The sequence below is a fragment of the Eulemur rufifrons genome, chromosome 16, assembly GCF_041146395.1.
Source record: "Eulemur rufifrons isolate Redbay chromosome 16, OSU_ERuf_1, whole genome shotgun sequence".
In the NCBI taxonomy this organism is placed as follows: domain Eukaryota; kingdom Metazoa; phylum Chordata; class Mammalia; order Primates; family Lemuridae; genus Eulemur; species Eulemur rufifrons.
The window spans coordinates 87,484,072-87,499,298 of NC_090998.1; the positions used below are offsets into that span (position 1 = coordinate 87,484,072).

The 15,227-nt window shown below is 50.9% G+C and overlaps 1 non-coding gene across 1 annotated transcript; it reads right to left on the reverse strand.

Moving 5' to 3' along the window:
- Positions 1-14,645: 14,645 nt before the first annotated feature.
- Positions 14,646-14,749, reverse strand: LOC138397706 (U6 spliceosomal RNA). The gene has a single exon (XR_011235834.1). It is a non-coding gene; the product is annotated as a U6 spliceosomal RNA (small nuclear RNA).
- Positions 14,750-15,227: the final 478 nt, after the last annotated feature.

Sequence of the window (15,227 nt, forward strand, 5' to 3'; positions counted from 1 at the left end):
CCCGACGGTCATCAAAGGCCCTCCCCCAGTGACAAGGGGGAGGGGAGGGGGGTCTCCCTGGGGCTGCTGAAGCTCCCACCACCACTGACAGGCTGGGCCATCCGTCAGCCCTGAGCACAATGGGGTTATTAACCCCTGACCCCAGCCCCTTTTTAGCCACTTCCTCTGCAGGGCTGGGTGCAGGGGGCTGAGGAGGAGAGGGCGGGAGGATTGGTCACGCCTCCCTTTCCAGCCAGGGCCCAGGAGCAATGGCTGCTTGGCCAGTTTGGGGAGTCCCAGCTCTGGGAGGCCTTCTGAAGCTCAGGGTCCCAAGTTCTCTAGCTCCCGTCCTCTGTGCCTGCCTGGGGCATCTGGGGGTGCCTCCCACCCCAGGGGGCACCCCTAGACCAAAAGCAGTGTGTATGGGAGGGACAGGGAGGGACAGAGAGGGACCCGGAGACCGGGACATGGGGAGAGAGAGAGAGAGAGCCTGAGAGAGACACTTGAGACGGAATCTACTGATGATAAAAATGTTTTAGCAAACATGTGAGATAGAAAAGAACTCCCTTAAACCGATAATCTACAAGCCCCAGCACAAACGTAGTTCTTAAAGGGGCAAGGGACACATTTCGTAAAATCGGGGACGAGTTTGCCCCTGATCCGTGTGTCTGTTCAACATTGCCCCGGGGGTCCTAGCCAGGCAGTAGGCAGGAAAAACAATAAGGACTGGAAAGGAAGAAGCAAAACTGGCATATTTACAGGCAATATGATCGTCTACAATACTCTACAAAGAATTAGAACTATGAAGGAAATTTAGCAGAGATAATAGGATATTTCTATATCAAATTAATATCAAAAGCTCATTCCAGCTACAACATGGGTGAACCTTGAAAACGTTATGCAAAGTGAAAGGCCACATAGTCAACAATCCCATTTATCTGAAACGTCCAGAACAGGCAACTCCATAGAGACGGAAAGTAGCTCAGTGGCTGCCAGGGCCTGGGGACAGGAGGGAATGAGGAGTGACTATTCATGGGCAAAGGTTTCTTTTTCTGTGATGAGAATGTTCTGGAATTGAATAGGGGTGATGCTTGTACAGCCTTGCGAATGTACTAAAGCCCACTGAATTGTACACTCTAAAATGATGAATTTTTATGGTATGTAAACTATATCTCAATAAAAAGCAATTGCATTTTTAAACATCAGACTCAACAAAATATACTCTTAAAAAATCTTCCATTTACAACAATAACAAAAATTAAATCTAACAAAATATTTATGGAGGTTAGCATAAAATGTGAGTGAGGTACATCACCCTGGAAAATGGTTTGGCAGTTTCTTCAAGAACAAAACATTCATTTACCACAGGCCCCGGCAATAGCGCTGGGCGTTCATCCCAGAGAAATGAACACTCGTATCCATACAAAAATATGTGCACGGCTGCCGGGGCAGCTTTATGTGTGAGTTAAAAACTGGAAACAACCTAAATGCTCTTTAGTGAGTGACTGGTTAAAAACAGCAGGACGTCCATGCCACGGAATACTACTCGGCAATGAAAAGGAACAAGCTATTGCTACAGGTCGGCAACCTGGATGGAGCCCAAGGGGCTATGCTGAATGAAAAAGGCTCATCTCAAAAGGTTACATGCTGGGTGGCTCCGTTAACGTAACCTCAACATGACAAAACTGTAGAGATGGGGCACGGATTAGTGGTTGGGGTTGGGGCAGAGAGGGAGGGAGATGGGAATGACTATAGGCAAGTAGCGTCAGCTGCGCCCAGTGGCTCACGCCTGCAATCCCAGCACAACGGGAGGCGGAGGCAGGAGGATCACTTGAGCCCAAGAATTCAAGGTTACAGGGTTACAGTGAGCTATGATCATGCCACTGCGCTCCAGCCCGGGCAACAGAGTGAGAGCAAGACGCTGTCTCAAAAAAAAAAAGAGAGAGGGAGTAAATGAGTAGCATTTTGTGATGACAGAGCAGTTCTGTACCTTGGTTGTGGTGCTGCTTACACAAATCCACTCTCGATGAAATTGCATAGAACCCCACACCCACCCACACTCGCGCACACACACCCCTGAATGCACGTAGAATGGGCGAACTCTGACAAGGTTTGTGGACGGCACCAACATAATTCCATGGCTGTGATCAAGCACTACAGTTACGAAAGATGTCACCTTTGGGGGAAACTGGGAAAAGGGTACCTGGGACCTTTCTGTACGATTTTTGCAACTTCCTGTGAGTCTATAATTATTTGAAAATAAAAACTTAGATAAAAAGTGTTATTGGAAGACATTAAAGAAGACCCCAAATACTTGCTTCACGACGAGGAACGCTTCGGTGGGAGAAGTGCAGAGCGGACGGGGCTGCGACTGGAGACAGAGTCGCCACGAGGGGTCACTGGGACCCTTGGTGTTGGCTGCAAAGAGGGTCATGATCCTCTTCTCTCTGATTTCATACATTTGAAATTTTCCCTAATAGGCAGAAAAAGAGAAAGGCCTAAATAGATGCAAAAAGACAACCATTAACTTGCAAAGGGAGATTCAGCATCAAAAGGTGTTTGTTCTTCCCAAATTAATGTCCAGATTCGATTCAATCCTGATCCAACCCTCATAGGGTTTTTGGTGGGGCTTATCAAGCTGGTTCTAAAAATCAGTAAGGGAGAGCGAAGAGTGGCGGAGTCGCTCCTGCAGGAGGATAAGGCGGGCACTTGCCCTACCAAACACCAAGCCTAAGTGTACAGCTGGTCCTCAGGCCGCTGTGGGATTTACTGGCGCAGAGGTGGACACAGATCCTGGTGGCAGGGAACAGAGCCAGGCCCTGCACACGCGGATGTGGAAGGCAGGGGCGTGGCAGGCTGCAGGAGAGAGGGAAATGTCACGCTCACACCGGTTTCCACATGTCATCCTCATAGCCTTGCTGTGGGACTGGCCTTGCTCTTAGCATCCCAAGACCCCATTTCACACTTGGCATCACTGAGGCTCGGAGAGGGCTAGTGACACCCAAGGCCTCTGGCTGTGGGCCTAGGCTCTTTCCAAAGCAGGTTCCTACCAGCCCCGCTGATTCAGAATCTCTGGGGGTGGTGTGGGTACAGGGTGTTCTGGCATCTGCGTGGGTAATAGCTTCCCACTTGAGTTTGAGAATCCCTGACAGAGACAGAGAGAGAGAGAGAGAGAGAGAGAGGAGAGCGCCAGCCACTCTGCAGCCTGGTCGTGCTACCGCCAGGGGTGGGGAACAATCAGGCACTGTCCTTCTCCTCCCCACCCCCAAGCCTCCACCAGCTTTCATCACTGACCTAACCCAGGGGGCAGAGCGCTGGGCGCTGGGGGGCGGAGGGAAGGTCAGAGATCAGCTCATTACATGCCAAGCTGAGCCAGGAATAGAGCCGCTCTGGAGGTGGCTGGGAGGACTTGGGGCCCCACGGAAGCCACATCCCACCTCTGGCCGGAGGCAGCCGACTGGGGGACTGGCGAAGAAGAGGGGAGAGAGCTGCCCTGCACCCCAAGGGCGGTGAGGTCCAGGCCTCCATCAAAGCTAGGGTGGCTTCCAGAAGGATGCAAATGTCTCTGAGCAACTCTAGTCCCCTCCCCAGCCTCCACCCACTGCCACCCTGGTGAGAGACACTTTCCTAGGGGAAATCTGGCTCCTACCTACTCATTGTCCCTGGGGCTGGCCCACCCAGTCAGGGCTCCCTTCTGCCCCCCAGGTTCCCAGTTGTGCAGTCCCTGGGCCCTGCTCCCCCACCTTGCTTCAGACTGGGAGGAACAGCACCCCCACATCCACCACCAGGCCTCTCTGGCTCCCTAAATCTGTGGCAGTCAGTGGGTTCCAGCCAAACACAGATCTGACTGCCCTCTCCTTCCCCTGCTAGTCTCCTGAGGCTCCCCAGTGCCGGGCAGAGTCCGGGCTTCTGATTTCAGCATTTGAGACCTCCACTATCTCTGGCCACCTCCTAGTCTCTGGCCTCCTACTTTCAGTAACATAGTTATTCATTCAACAGACAGGCTGTGAACATTGCCATGTACTAGACAGTCTGCAGGCACTGGGGACAGAGGTGTGACCCGAGCAGGCCAGGTTCCTGTCCTCAAGGAACTGGCAGCCCGGGAGACAGACAGGAAGCTGGTTAACAAGCAAACAAGGGCCCACTCAGCGCCTGTGCTCGTGCATCGGTGCCAGGCGGTAACAGTAGCACGTGTGCGGCTCCACTCTCATCACCTTTTCCACCCCCCTCCCGTGACAGCACCCTTAACACCTGCCACCAGCTGGAACTGGCCTCTTCCTTTGCCTGTCACTTTACTGCCTGCCTCTACCACCCACCTGAGCTCTGTCAGGGCAGGGTCTTTCTTGTCTCCTTTCCTGACATGTGGCCTGGACACAGTAGGTGCTCAATAAATGTTTACTGAACGAATGAATGAGTGAACGAGTTGTGAGGCTCATACGAGGTAATGAATGGACACTGCTGTGCTCAGGGCCTGCTCGCGGTAAGCACTGAGTGTTAGCTGCTAGTATTACTACCCACTTGGCTTGAAATCCCGTGCTCTAAATGTCTACGCTGACGACGATGAGCTGAGCAGAATCCCACAGCCTACTCCTGGTTTCTGGACCTTTACACAGTGAGGGTTTCAGCTTGCTGCTTGGGGGACTGCAGGACTGAGGGCGGGCGCTCAGGCACAGCCCAGCACCTGCCCGACCAGCCTTACCCATCATCCACGAACTATAAAGACTCCCCGCTCCCTGGTCAGGCCTGAGTCGGCAGGGTGCAAAGGTAGGTAGGGGCTCTGCAGCTGTTCCGGTGCCCCAGGACGTAGTTCTCTCTATGGCCACCAGGTGGCAGCACTTCCCCAGGAATATGGGAGGCGAAGCCTGAGCTCTTGTGGGTTGAATCTGAGATTCAGAGCCCAGGGATGGAATCTCGCAGGGGACCCAGGCCCAGAGAGGGGTTAGGACTTGCCCAGGGTCATATAGCTTTCAGTGGCAGGGCCAGGCCGCAAGACAGGTCACGCACCTGCTTGGAGAGACTCAGGAGCCGCAGCAGCAGGGAGGAGGAGGAGGAGGGTCGAGCTGAAGGGAGGGTCTGAGCACCAGCCCCAGCTCAGTCCCCTGGAAGTGGGTGAATGTCCTCACCTCGATTTTGGCCCCCAGAACGGCGCCCGTCCTTGAGGAAGGTGCTCCGGCAGTCCCCTCCGAGGCCCTTGCTGGCCCCTTCTTGCCTGGGACCCCAGCAGAGGTGGGGTTCTTCCTGTGCTCCCACCGGGACTTGCACAGCGGTCTTATCATGCCAGTCACTGCCCCCGGTGTCTGTCTCCCTCGCCGGACTGATTCCCTGAGGACAGGGGCTGTCCTTGTACCCCTGCCACCTGCCACGGGAAGCCTTTGTGCCTTTCCCTCTTCTCAGCATGGGCACCAGCAGCAGGCCCTCAGGACTCAGCTGAGATGCCACTTCCTGCAGGAAGGCTTCGCTGGCCTTTGGCCTGGGCACGAGCCCCTCTTCCGGGCCCACACAAGGCCCTGGCGCCGTGTGGGATGGTGAGGCCCGTGCGGCGGGGACTGCCCTGCAGACCCATCCGCGTGCACAGACGCTGCAGATTCTGAGCCTCTGACACGGTGGTCTTCAGTCTGCAGCAGGCATCGAGGGCACCCACGGAGCTTTGTGAAAATGCAGCCTCCAGGTTCTCCCCTTCCCCAGGGATTCTGACCCAACAGGTCGGAGATGGAGCCCAGGAATCTGCATTGAGGACACTTCCCAGTTGAGTCTGATGCCGAGGCCATCGCCCTGCCCTCTGAAGTGGTTTGGGAAAATAGTTATGAGGAAGGACAACAAAAACCTCTGACATCTGTGCTGTGTGACTCACTCACAAAGCACTTTCACACCGTTTCTCCTTTTTATTTCCATCTTTCTAACTACTATCTTGGGAGGATCCAATCCTCACTCTGCAGACACCTGAGGCTCAGAGACAAAGGGCGACTTGCCTGAGATCCCCCAGCTGGAACAACAGCTCGGATTTGAGGCCATCCTGGGATGGGAGAACTACAGTGCATGTTAAAGTCTCCAGGTGTGGACGATGCTGTTTTCCCAAAACCAAAATTCACGACCTATACTTGACCTGGTGACTCCAGCCCTGTGGAAGAGACTTTAGCCACTGCCACTGTCTAGGTTCAGGCCTTCTCCCAGACATCCAGCACTCCTGACCCCTCTCTGCCCACCCTCCTGGGCCCAGAAAACATCTCCTCTCGTATAAATGGCACAGCTATTTCTGCAAGCACCTCATTTGCAGCCAGGTTTTGTGCTAGGCTCTGTGCACCAACAGGCAAGATGAGGTTCCTGCCCCCCAGGGACTTCCCGTCCAGCTGGAAGGACAGGAAGTGCTTACTTTGGCAATGGACTAAGGGACTTGAGCCTTCCTTCACTCAAATAAATTCATGGTCCCAAGGGGACCTCTCAATGGCCTGGAACAGGTTCCTGTGCTGTGTGGGCTGACCCAGGTGGCCCCCTCTACTGAAAAATGAAGTGGGTCATGACATTTTCTCACTAACAGGTATTACAGAGCAATCCGATTTTCTTGTTTGTCCCTGACGCCTGCTGATCAAGTCCAACCATCCTATGGAAGATGGGAGTGCCAGGGTTATAAAGTCAGTGGAGAAAGAGAACCCAGAGAGAGGGGAGGCAGGGAGAAGCACTTGATAATTTGTCCATATACGAACCCTAAGCCCCAATTTTAAAGGGGAAAAGCCCTCCTTGACAAGATACAAGCACGGAATAGGTTAATCACTGCAGAATTGGCTCAGGGAAACCACGCAGGGATTTCCCAAGGCAATGTGTAGCCAATTGCCAGATGAATGAGCCAATCACAACCGCTCAGGAGCTTAGGAAAAGGAGCAAGATCTGTGAGATGGGGCTGTCTGGAAAGGCTGCCTGGAAGAGCTGGGTCAGAGCTGGGTCAGAGCTGGGTCAGAGCTGGGTCTAGCGGCCAGGAAGGACAAGGCAGAAACGAGGGCGTGGGCATCTTGCCCTCACCTGGGAAGAGGGGCCAGAGTGGGTGGGAGTTGGAGTTCCAGGTGCCATGTGCCATGTGAATTGTTTACAAAGCACTCATGTCTGTTTCTCCCTTTAACCTTGACCTTCACAAATACCTGTTGGGAGGGATCATCTTCCCCATTCTGCAGGTACCTGAGGTGCAGAGTTAAATGGTGACTTGTCCAAGATTCCCCAGCTACACATGGCAGGGCCTGGGCTTGGGCTCACGCAGTCATCGGGTGGAAGAGCCGCAGTCCATGTTAAAACATCGGGGTTTGGAGGCTGCAGTTTCTTAAACTGAAATTCTGGCCTTAAAACAGGGCTTGGTGGTCCCAGCCCTAGCTCCGCCATGGACCACCTGTGATACTAAGGGACGCTGCTTCTCTGAGCCTCAGTTTTCTTACCTGCACCATGTGGCTGGCAGTACTTGCTCTCTTCCCACAGAGCAGTGGTGGGCTCTAAAATCCTGTGGAAGAGATCCGGCTGCAGACAGTGGGTGCGTGGGAAGGTTGCTGCTGTCGTGGCATTCTGCAGATCTGACGGGACTCAGATTAGCTCCCTAAGGAGGGCCAGGGTGGGGCTTCCGCCAGCCCCTGCATCTCTCCTTCCTCCATGGCCCCAGGGGAAGGAAGCTGGGGAGGCCTGACCCCCCATGCTGCCCGGGTGAGCTGGGTGCCAGGGCTGTGGCTCTGGGGGAGCCCAGCTCCTCCAGGGAACCCCCTTTACACAGTGCAGGGGCAGCAGGGCTGGCAAAGAGACGATATTTGGACTGCTTGGCTGGGAAGCACTGATGGCATTTCCTGAGCCTCAGGGACACGGGGGCTGTGACCCCCCGTGGGACCCCAGGGAGGCTGCTCCTCAGGACTAAGGAGGGATGGGGGGGCACAAGGAATCTTTCACCAAATACTACAAAAATCATCTACCTCAATGCCCTTAGTTTGCATATGGGGAAACTGAGACACATAAATGGAAAGGAAGGCAACATGTCCAACCTGTCTTTGATTAGCAGGCCGGCTGAAGGCACCTCCCTGCTCCCGGGCTAGCGTGCAGACGTCCCGCGGGCACCAGACTAGGTGGCGGAGTCTCAGGGCCACGGTCTGGGTCTCATCCCAACTCTGCGTGGCTCTGGACAGAATCGCTTCCCCTCTCTGCCACAGTTGTACAACCAGCTCCATAGCAAGAGAATGTTTGCTCAATAGTGCTTTTAGTTCCCTCGTATTTCAAATGAATTTTCAGAGTTCACATTGTGGCTGGGGCTGACAGCTCTAAGTGACCTTGACAGTGAGTTATCTCAGCCCTGGTAGCTTAGCAGCTACAGTCTCAAAATAGGCAGAAAGTAGACAGAGAACTCTTGCTAAGATTTGCTGACCAGAACTCTGTAACTTTCTGTTGTACTGATGCATTCTCCTTTGAGTTTCTTTCCCAGAAATGGTGGAACCTCCTTCCAGCCACGAGATAACTACAAAGGCTCACACAACCTGTCCGTCCGGAGAAGACACGGTAAGTGATACTCTGCCACCAGCCATGCCCAAAGACCCACTGAGCCTGTGCACAAGGCTGAAAGAATGACCACTATCAACCCCCAGCTCATTATAATACTAAAATTCCGCCCTGGGTGGGACTTATCCGCCATTTTTTGATCCTGGGACATGTGTACGAGGATGATTCCTCACTGTGCTTGGGTGCCCTGCGCCCCACCCGAACACACAGTGATGCTCACTCCCCTCAGGGATTATTCATTTCACCTGCAGAAAAACCTCCTGACACTGTTGGTTGGGGAGGTGGATTTGAGGCAGTTCATACCTCCCCCTCCCAGAAGATGCCTCTTCTGTAATAAATCGTTTCTTCCTTGACAATCCTTGTTGTCTTAGTAATTGGCTTTCTGTGCCGCAAGCAACATTGAACCCCCTTGTGGGTTTGTTAACAATTTGGGGGCTCATCGGGGATCCATTGCTCATGACTTGGTGGCCATGGAATGGGGAGAGATTTTAGAGCCTCCCTAGCAGCTGCCCGGCTGAATTTCTGCTGGAGGTTGGTTTTGGTTTCTCCCACCGATTTCGAGTTCACTGTCACCAGCCCCAAATACTTCCCTGATTGCCAGGGAAGAATGAACCTTCGACCTTTGGATTTTGGCATGTGCGCCAGGACAGGTGAGTGCTACTTTACGGTACTGTGAGCGGAGTGACTTGTCTCTCCATTTGGGGAGTTTCTCCGGAGTCCCCATTTAGGCTGGAGGCCTCAACCGTCTGGGAGAGCGGGACCTGCGGGCTGCTCCCGCGGGAGTTCAGGGGAAATCCCACCGGGTGGGAAGCCCCAGCCATCCACGTGGGACAGCAGGACCTCCGACTGTTTGCATTTGGCACTTCTTAGGTTATTTGCCGGCACTGCAGGCCATTTAGTGCATGTGTGTTTATGTGTGTGATTATGGGAAATAAGAATTCAATTCCTGAACGTAGTAGCCCTTTGGGTTGTATTCTTCAGAACTGGTCTAATACAGTTATGAGCCTATGAAGAAGAAGACATTGGTATATTTGTGTAACAGTGTCTGGCCCCAGTGCTCTCTCAGGTCTGGGGAGACATGGCCCCCTAATGGCTCACTGAGCGACAGTACTATTCTCCAGTTAGATTTGTTTGGTCACCGCGTTGGGCAATGGGGTGAAATCCCATATGCACAGCCTTTATGCGTCTGCATCAAAACAAGCCAGGTCAAATTAAATGCAAGATTCTGATATAGAGGACAGAAGCCTTCAAGGTCGGGGAACAACAAGTCAGGTCTGAGAACCCCGTCCTGCCGTCAGAAGGAAACACGTGTGCTGAAGACGACCTGGGACAGCCATAGCGGCGGCTCCAGCTGTGGCCGCGCCGGCTCCGGCTCAGGCTCCAGCTCCGGTTTCTGTCGGAGATCACGCTCCTAACTCTCCTGCCCCCCTTACAGCTCTGGACCCCTTTCTTCCCTCCAGCCGTCTATCCTTCGCTTTCTTCCTTCTCTGAGAACAGTCATGGGGAACATGGGGACGTGGTCTCTCCCTCACACGCCCGGCAGGGGGCACAGTTTGCCTGATAGCCAGCAGAAGCTGGGGGGGGGGCGGTTCTCATTTTGCCCATATCTCATTTGGTTGAAGTGACTTATAAGGTCTTTATAAAGTGTGGACAGATTAAGGAACAGCAAAAAGAAAAAAAGAAAGGTATATGAAATGAAACAACAGGCAAAACTTTTGGCAACAGTTCTGACAGAAAATTCTAGGGGGTCCCCTCAGTAGAGACCACTGCCCCACAGAGGAAAAAGGTTAAGAGGAAAAAAATCCCTTACAAAAGGACCAGTGTGCCTACTGCAAGGGGAAGGTCATCGGGGGAAGGATTGTCCGAAGCTGCAACACAAGAGTGACGGGGACCTACGCACAACTGATGGGGCTGCATGCAGAAGACACGGAATGAGGGTCTCTGGGGCTCCCCAGCGTCCGTGGGGGTTACAGCCAGCGATTAACATCCCCCACCAGGAGCCCAGGGGAACCACAAAAGTGGGAGAAAAACTGATTGATTTCCTAACTGGTACCGGTGCAACCTACTCAGGTTTAAGCCTTAAATTGGCTGAGCTTACTAAAGGCTCAATTCTGGTGACCAGGATAGCCGGAGAACCCTCCCAAAAATATTTTCTGCAGCCCCGGGATTGTGCTGTTGGGAATTCTTTCCCCACACACAGCTTTCTGTGCGTGCCTGCGTGCCCTCTCCCACTGCGGGGTAGAGACCTTCTCTCCAAATTGCAGGCTCAAGTGACATTTCAGAATAAACAAGTGCATATTGCAGTTCCCCCAGAACATGCCTGTGCCTCGCAAGCAGCTCTGCCTGCCCCTTAGCTGTCCCTCAAGAGCTGCCTGCTGAAGTCCTCAATCAAGTGATGCCGGAGGTATGAGCTACTGCACAACCTGGAAGGGCACACGTGGACCCTGTTCGTATCGAGGTAAAACTGGGAATTTCTCCCCCTCGACTCAAGCAGTATCCATTAGAGCTTCAGGCTAGGGAGGGCTTTCAACTCCTAGTTATGGCCTTTTTAAAATATCGACTTCTCCAGCCTTGTCACTCTCCTTATAACCTTCCCATTTTGCCAGTTCAAAAACCTGGAACTCAGGAATATCGGTTTGTTCAGGATCTGAGAGCAATAAACCAAATACTGGAAGACATTCATCCTGTGGTACCTAATCCTTTTTTTTTTTTTTTCCTTTTCCTTCTGATTCTGTCCTTGGATGGTGGTACCTAATCCTTATACTCTTCTTACCACTCTATCGGGCAGTTTTGCTTGGTTTTCAGTGATAGACTTAAAAGATGCCTTTTGCATTGCCCTTGCTCCTGAATCCCAAGAACTTTTTGCTTTCCAATGGGAGGATTTAAGGACTTAAACCAAATGCCAGCACTGTTGGACTGTCCTCCCCCAGGGATTTAAAAATTCTCCAACCATCTTTGGAAAAATTCTAGCTAGAGATTTAAGAAAAATAATTTTAGAAGAGGGAGTAATTTTACAGTATGTAGATGACATTTTGATTATAAGTGAAACTGAAGCTAAATCAAGACAATATGCTATAATTGCATTGAATTTCTTAGCTGACATGAGGATATAAAGCATCCCAGAAAAATGTCCACAGTTCATTACCCCTCGTCAAATACTTGGGATTTGAATTGTCTCAGGGGACTTGAAATCTCCTCCCGGACCGGAGGGAGGCTGTATCCGGGGAGCAGTCCCCACTCGCAGGCAGCTGCGGGGATCCCTGGGTATGGCTGGATTTTGTCGGATTTGGAGTCCTAGCTTTGGTTTAATAGCCAAACCTCTCTATGATGCCCTAAAGGGAGAGGAAAAAGTGTCAAAAAGCTTTTTTGATTATTAAAGAAAAACTGATGACTGCCCCTACACTGGGCCTGCTGGATCTCACAAGCCTTTTGATCTGTTCATCTGAGGGAGACAAGAAACTGGACTGGGGGTACTAACCCAAACGTTGGGAGCTCATAAGCGTCCTGCGGCCTATTTCTCTAAACGGTTAGATGTAATAGTGAAAGGATGGCCCACTTGTCTGAGAGCACTTGCTGCTACTTGTCATATATTACAAGAAGGTGAAAAGTTTACACTTGGACAGCTGATATTAATAACCGTTCAAACCGCACATTATGTGTTACCGGGGGCTATTGGTTGATGGCTGACCGATTGGGCAAATATCAAGCTACTCTGTTAGATCATTGTAATGTAACTCCAAAGGCAGCGTCCACCTTGAATCCCGCCACCTTGCTGTCTATGGACTGTCACTCCCTAGGTCATGATCACATTCGAATCATTGCCTAGGTACACTCTAGCTGCCTGGATTTGACTGATCAGCCCTTGTCAGACCCAGATGAGGAATTCTTCACAGATGGGAGCAGCTTCATGGAGCGTGGACAACGCAAAGCTGGGGACGCTGTGGCTACCAGCCAGCAGGTAATTGCAGTGCCAGTCCTATTCGCTGGGACATCCACCCAAAAGGCAGAATTGATTGCATTGGCCAGAGCCCTATATCATGGGAAAAATTAGCATATCAATATATTATATACAGATTCTAATTATGCCTTTATCGTGGTGCATGCTCATGGAGCTATGTGGGACACATAGGAAGGAACACAATGGAGAGGGAGTTTCCCAAGAGAGGACCGGCAGATAGACTTTACCACGATGCCATAAGTCCCTGGAGATTTTTGATATTTGCTGGTCTTTGTTGATACTTTTCCAGGATGGGTTGATGCTTAACCCACCAGGACTGAAAAGGCATCAGAAGTCACTAAGGCCCTTTTAAAGGAAATTATTCCTAGGTTTGCACTTCTATCAACTCTCCAAAGTGATAACAGAGCAGCCTTTGTTGTTGAAATCACCCAAGAAATATCAAGAATTTTAGAAATCAACTGGAAACTGCATTCCTCATGGAGACCCCAGTCTTCAGGAAAAACTGAATGAATAACTAAAACTTTTAAAAGAACTCTCTCCAAAATTTGTCAAGAGACCAATTTAACTTGAGACAAAGTGCTATCCCTTGCCCTGTTAAGAATTCAGGTGGGGCCGGGCGTGGTGGCTCACGCCTGTAATCCTAGCACTCTGGGAGGCCGAGGTGGGCGGATCGTTTGAGCTCAGGAGCTCGAGACCAGCCTGAGCAAGAGCGAGACCCCATCTCTACTAAAAATAGAAAGAAATTATATAGACAGCTAAAAATATATATAGAAAAAATTAGCCGGGCATGGTGGCACATGCCTGTAGTCCCAGCTACTCGGGAGGCTGAGACAGGAGGATCGCTTGAGCTCAGGAGTTTGAGGTTGCTGTGAGCTAGGCTGACGCCACGGCACTCACTCTAGCCTGGGCAACAGAGTGAGACTCTGTCTCAAAAAAAAAAAAAAAAAAAAAAGAATTCAGGTGGCCCCCAGAAATAAGCTGGCACTTAGCCCCTTTGAAATTTTATATGGGAGACCATTCCTAACCTCTTCTGGCCAGGGCCCACCCAATGACTGTCTGCCCCCAGAGATGGAGGCTCATAGGTAAAACAGGTGGGTGATATGCTAACTAGTATTTCTGAGTTTGCTTCCAGCAGGCTCCAGTTTCCAACAGACGTGCCCCTTCATTCCATAAAGGCAGGAGACAGGTGTTTCTGAAAACCTGGAGAAACCGGCATCCTGAAGACCAACCACAGCCACAGTGGATCAGCCCGTTTGAGGCGCTCCTGATAATTCACTGATGAGTTAAACTCGCAGGAGTTAAGCCGTGGTTTCATCACACTCGAATAAAAGAGGCAGCCCTATCAGAGACCCCATGCCTCCAGGATTCATCATCTTTTGAGAGACTGGAGGAGCAGTGGGCTTGTGAGCCCTTAGAGGTCCTAAAATTACTCCTCTGCAAAAGAGAGATAAGTAACATAAAATTATATACCCTATGCATCTTACTTGTTCCTTGAGAATTTTTGCTTGTTTGGAGAGACAATTCTTTAGTTAGGATTTCTCAAGCTATCGCCTGCCTCCTCCACTAACCTGTCTAGCTGCTGGGTTTGTCATCCTAAACCTCGATCAGTGCAAGACCATTCTGACCCTATGCTTGTCCTTTTATACGATTTCACTAATGTACCCTCCTGCACTTTTAACTTACAGAAGCCTGTCTCTTGGATAACCTACAGGATACGACTAATAACTCCATACTCAGAAGTCCCGTGTTTCTTTCTTACCCAGCCCCTTATCAGACGTTATGTCCAAAGTGACAATAGGGACCCATACTCTAGTAAGTGTACTTTCTTTCTTTCTTTCTTTTTTTTTTTTTTTGAGACAGAGTCTCACTCTGTTGCCCAGGCTAGAGTGCCGTGGTGTCAGCCTAGCTCACAGCAACCTCATACTCCTGGGCTTAAGCAATCCTTCTGCCTCAGCCTCCCGAGTAGCTGGGACTACAGGCATGCACCACCATGCCTGGCTAATTTTTTCTATATATATATATTTTTTTAGCTGTGCATATAATTTCTTTCTATTTTTAGTAGAGACGGGGGTCTCGCTCTTGCTCAAGCTGGTCTCGAACTCCTGACCTCGAGGGATCCTCCCGCCTTGGCCTCCCAGAGTGCTAGGACTACAGGCATGAGCCACCGTGCCTGGCCTCTTTTTTTTTTTTTTTTTTTAATATGGAACACTTCACGAATTTTCGTGTCATCCTTGCACAGGGGCCATGCTAATCTCTGTATCGTTCCAATTGTAGTGTATGTGCTGCCAAAGCGAGCACTAAGTGTACTTTCTACTGGACAATCAGTCTCTAAACTGACTACTGATTGTAAAAACTTGACTATTATAGTCTTTTCACTGCACTGCCTTCTTTAGATTATATTATTAAGAAATGTTTTAACCCCTTGGACAAGGACCATGAGACCCCTATCTGTACCATACTGCATCAGCAAAAGCTATATCCTCAAGGCTTTGGGAAACTAGCAGCCGGCCATCTCCCAGAGGGACAGTATCAACTCCCTTATACAGACCCTTGGTTTAAAAATTTCACTCTAATGTTACCTCAAAATGGTCTATAAACCTTCAAACAGGAGCAGGTACTCTTTATGCACCCATTGGATATATTTTTGTCCATGGAGGCAGGAAAGGAACTCCTTGGGCCTATGATTGCTTAAACAGCTGGTCGATGGGGGGCACTTGTTTATTAGGACTCCTCATAACTCCCTTTTCTGTCCATAACAGATCTGAAGTTGCTCACT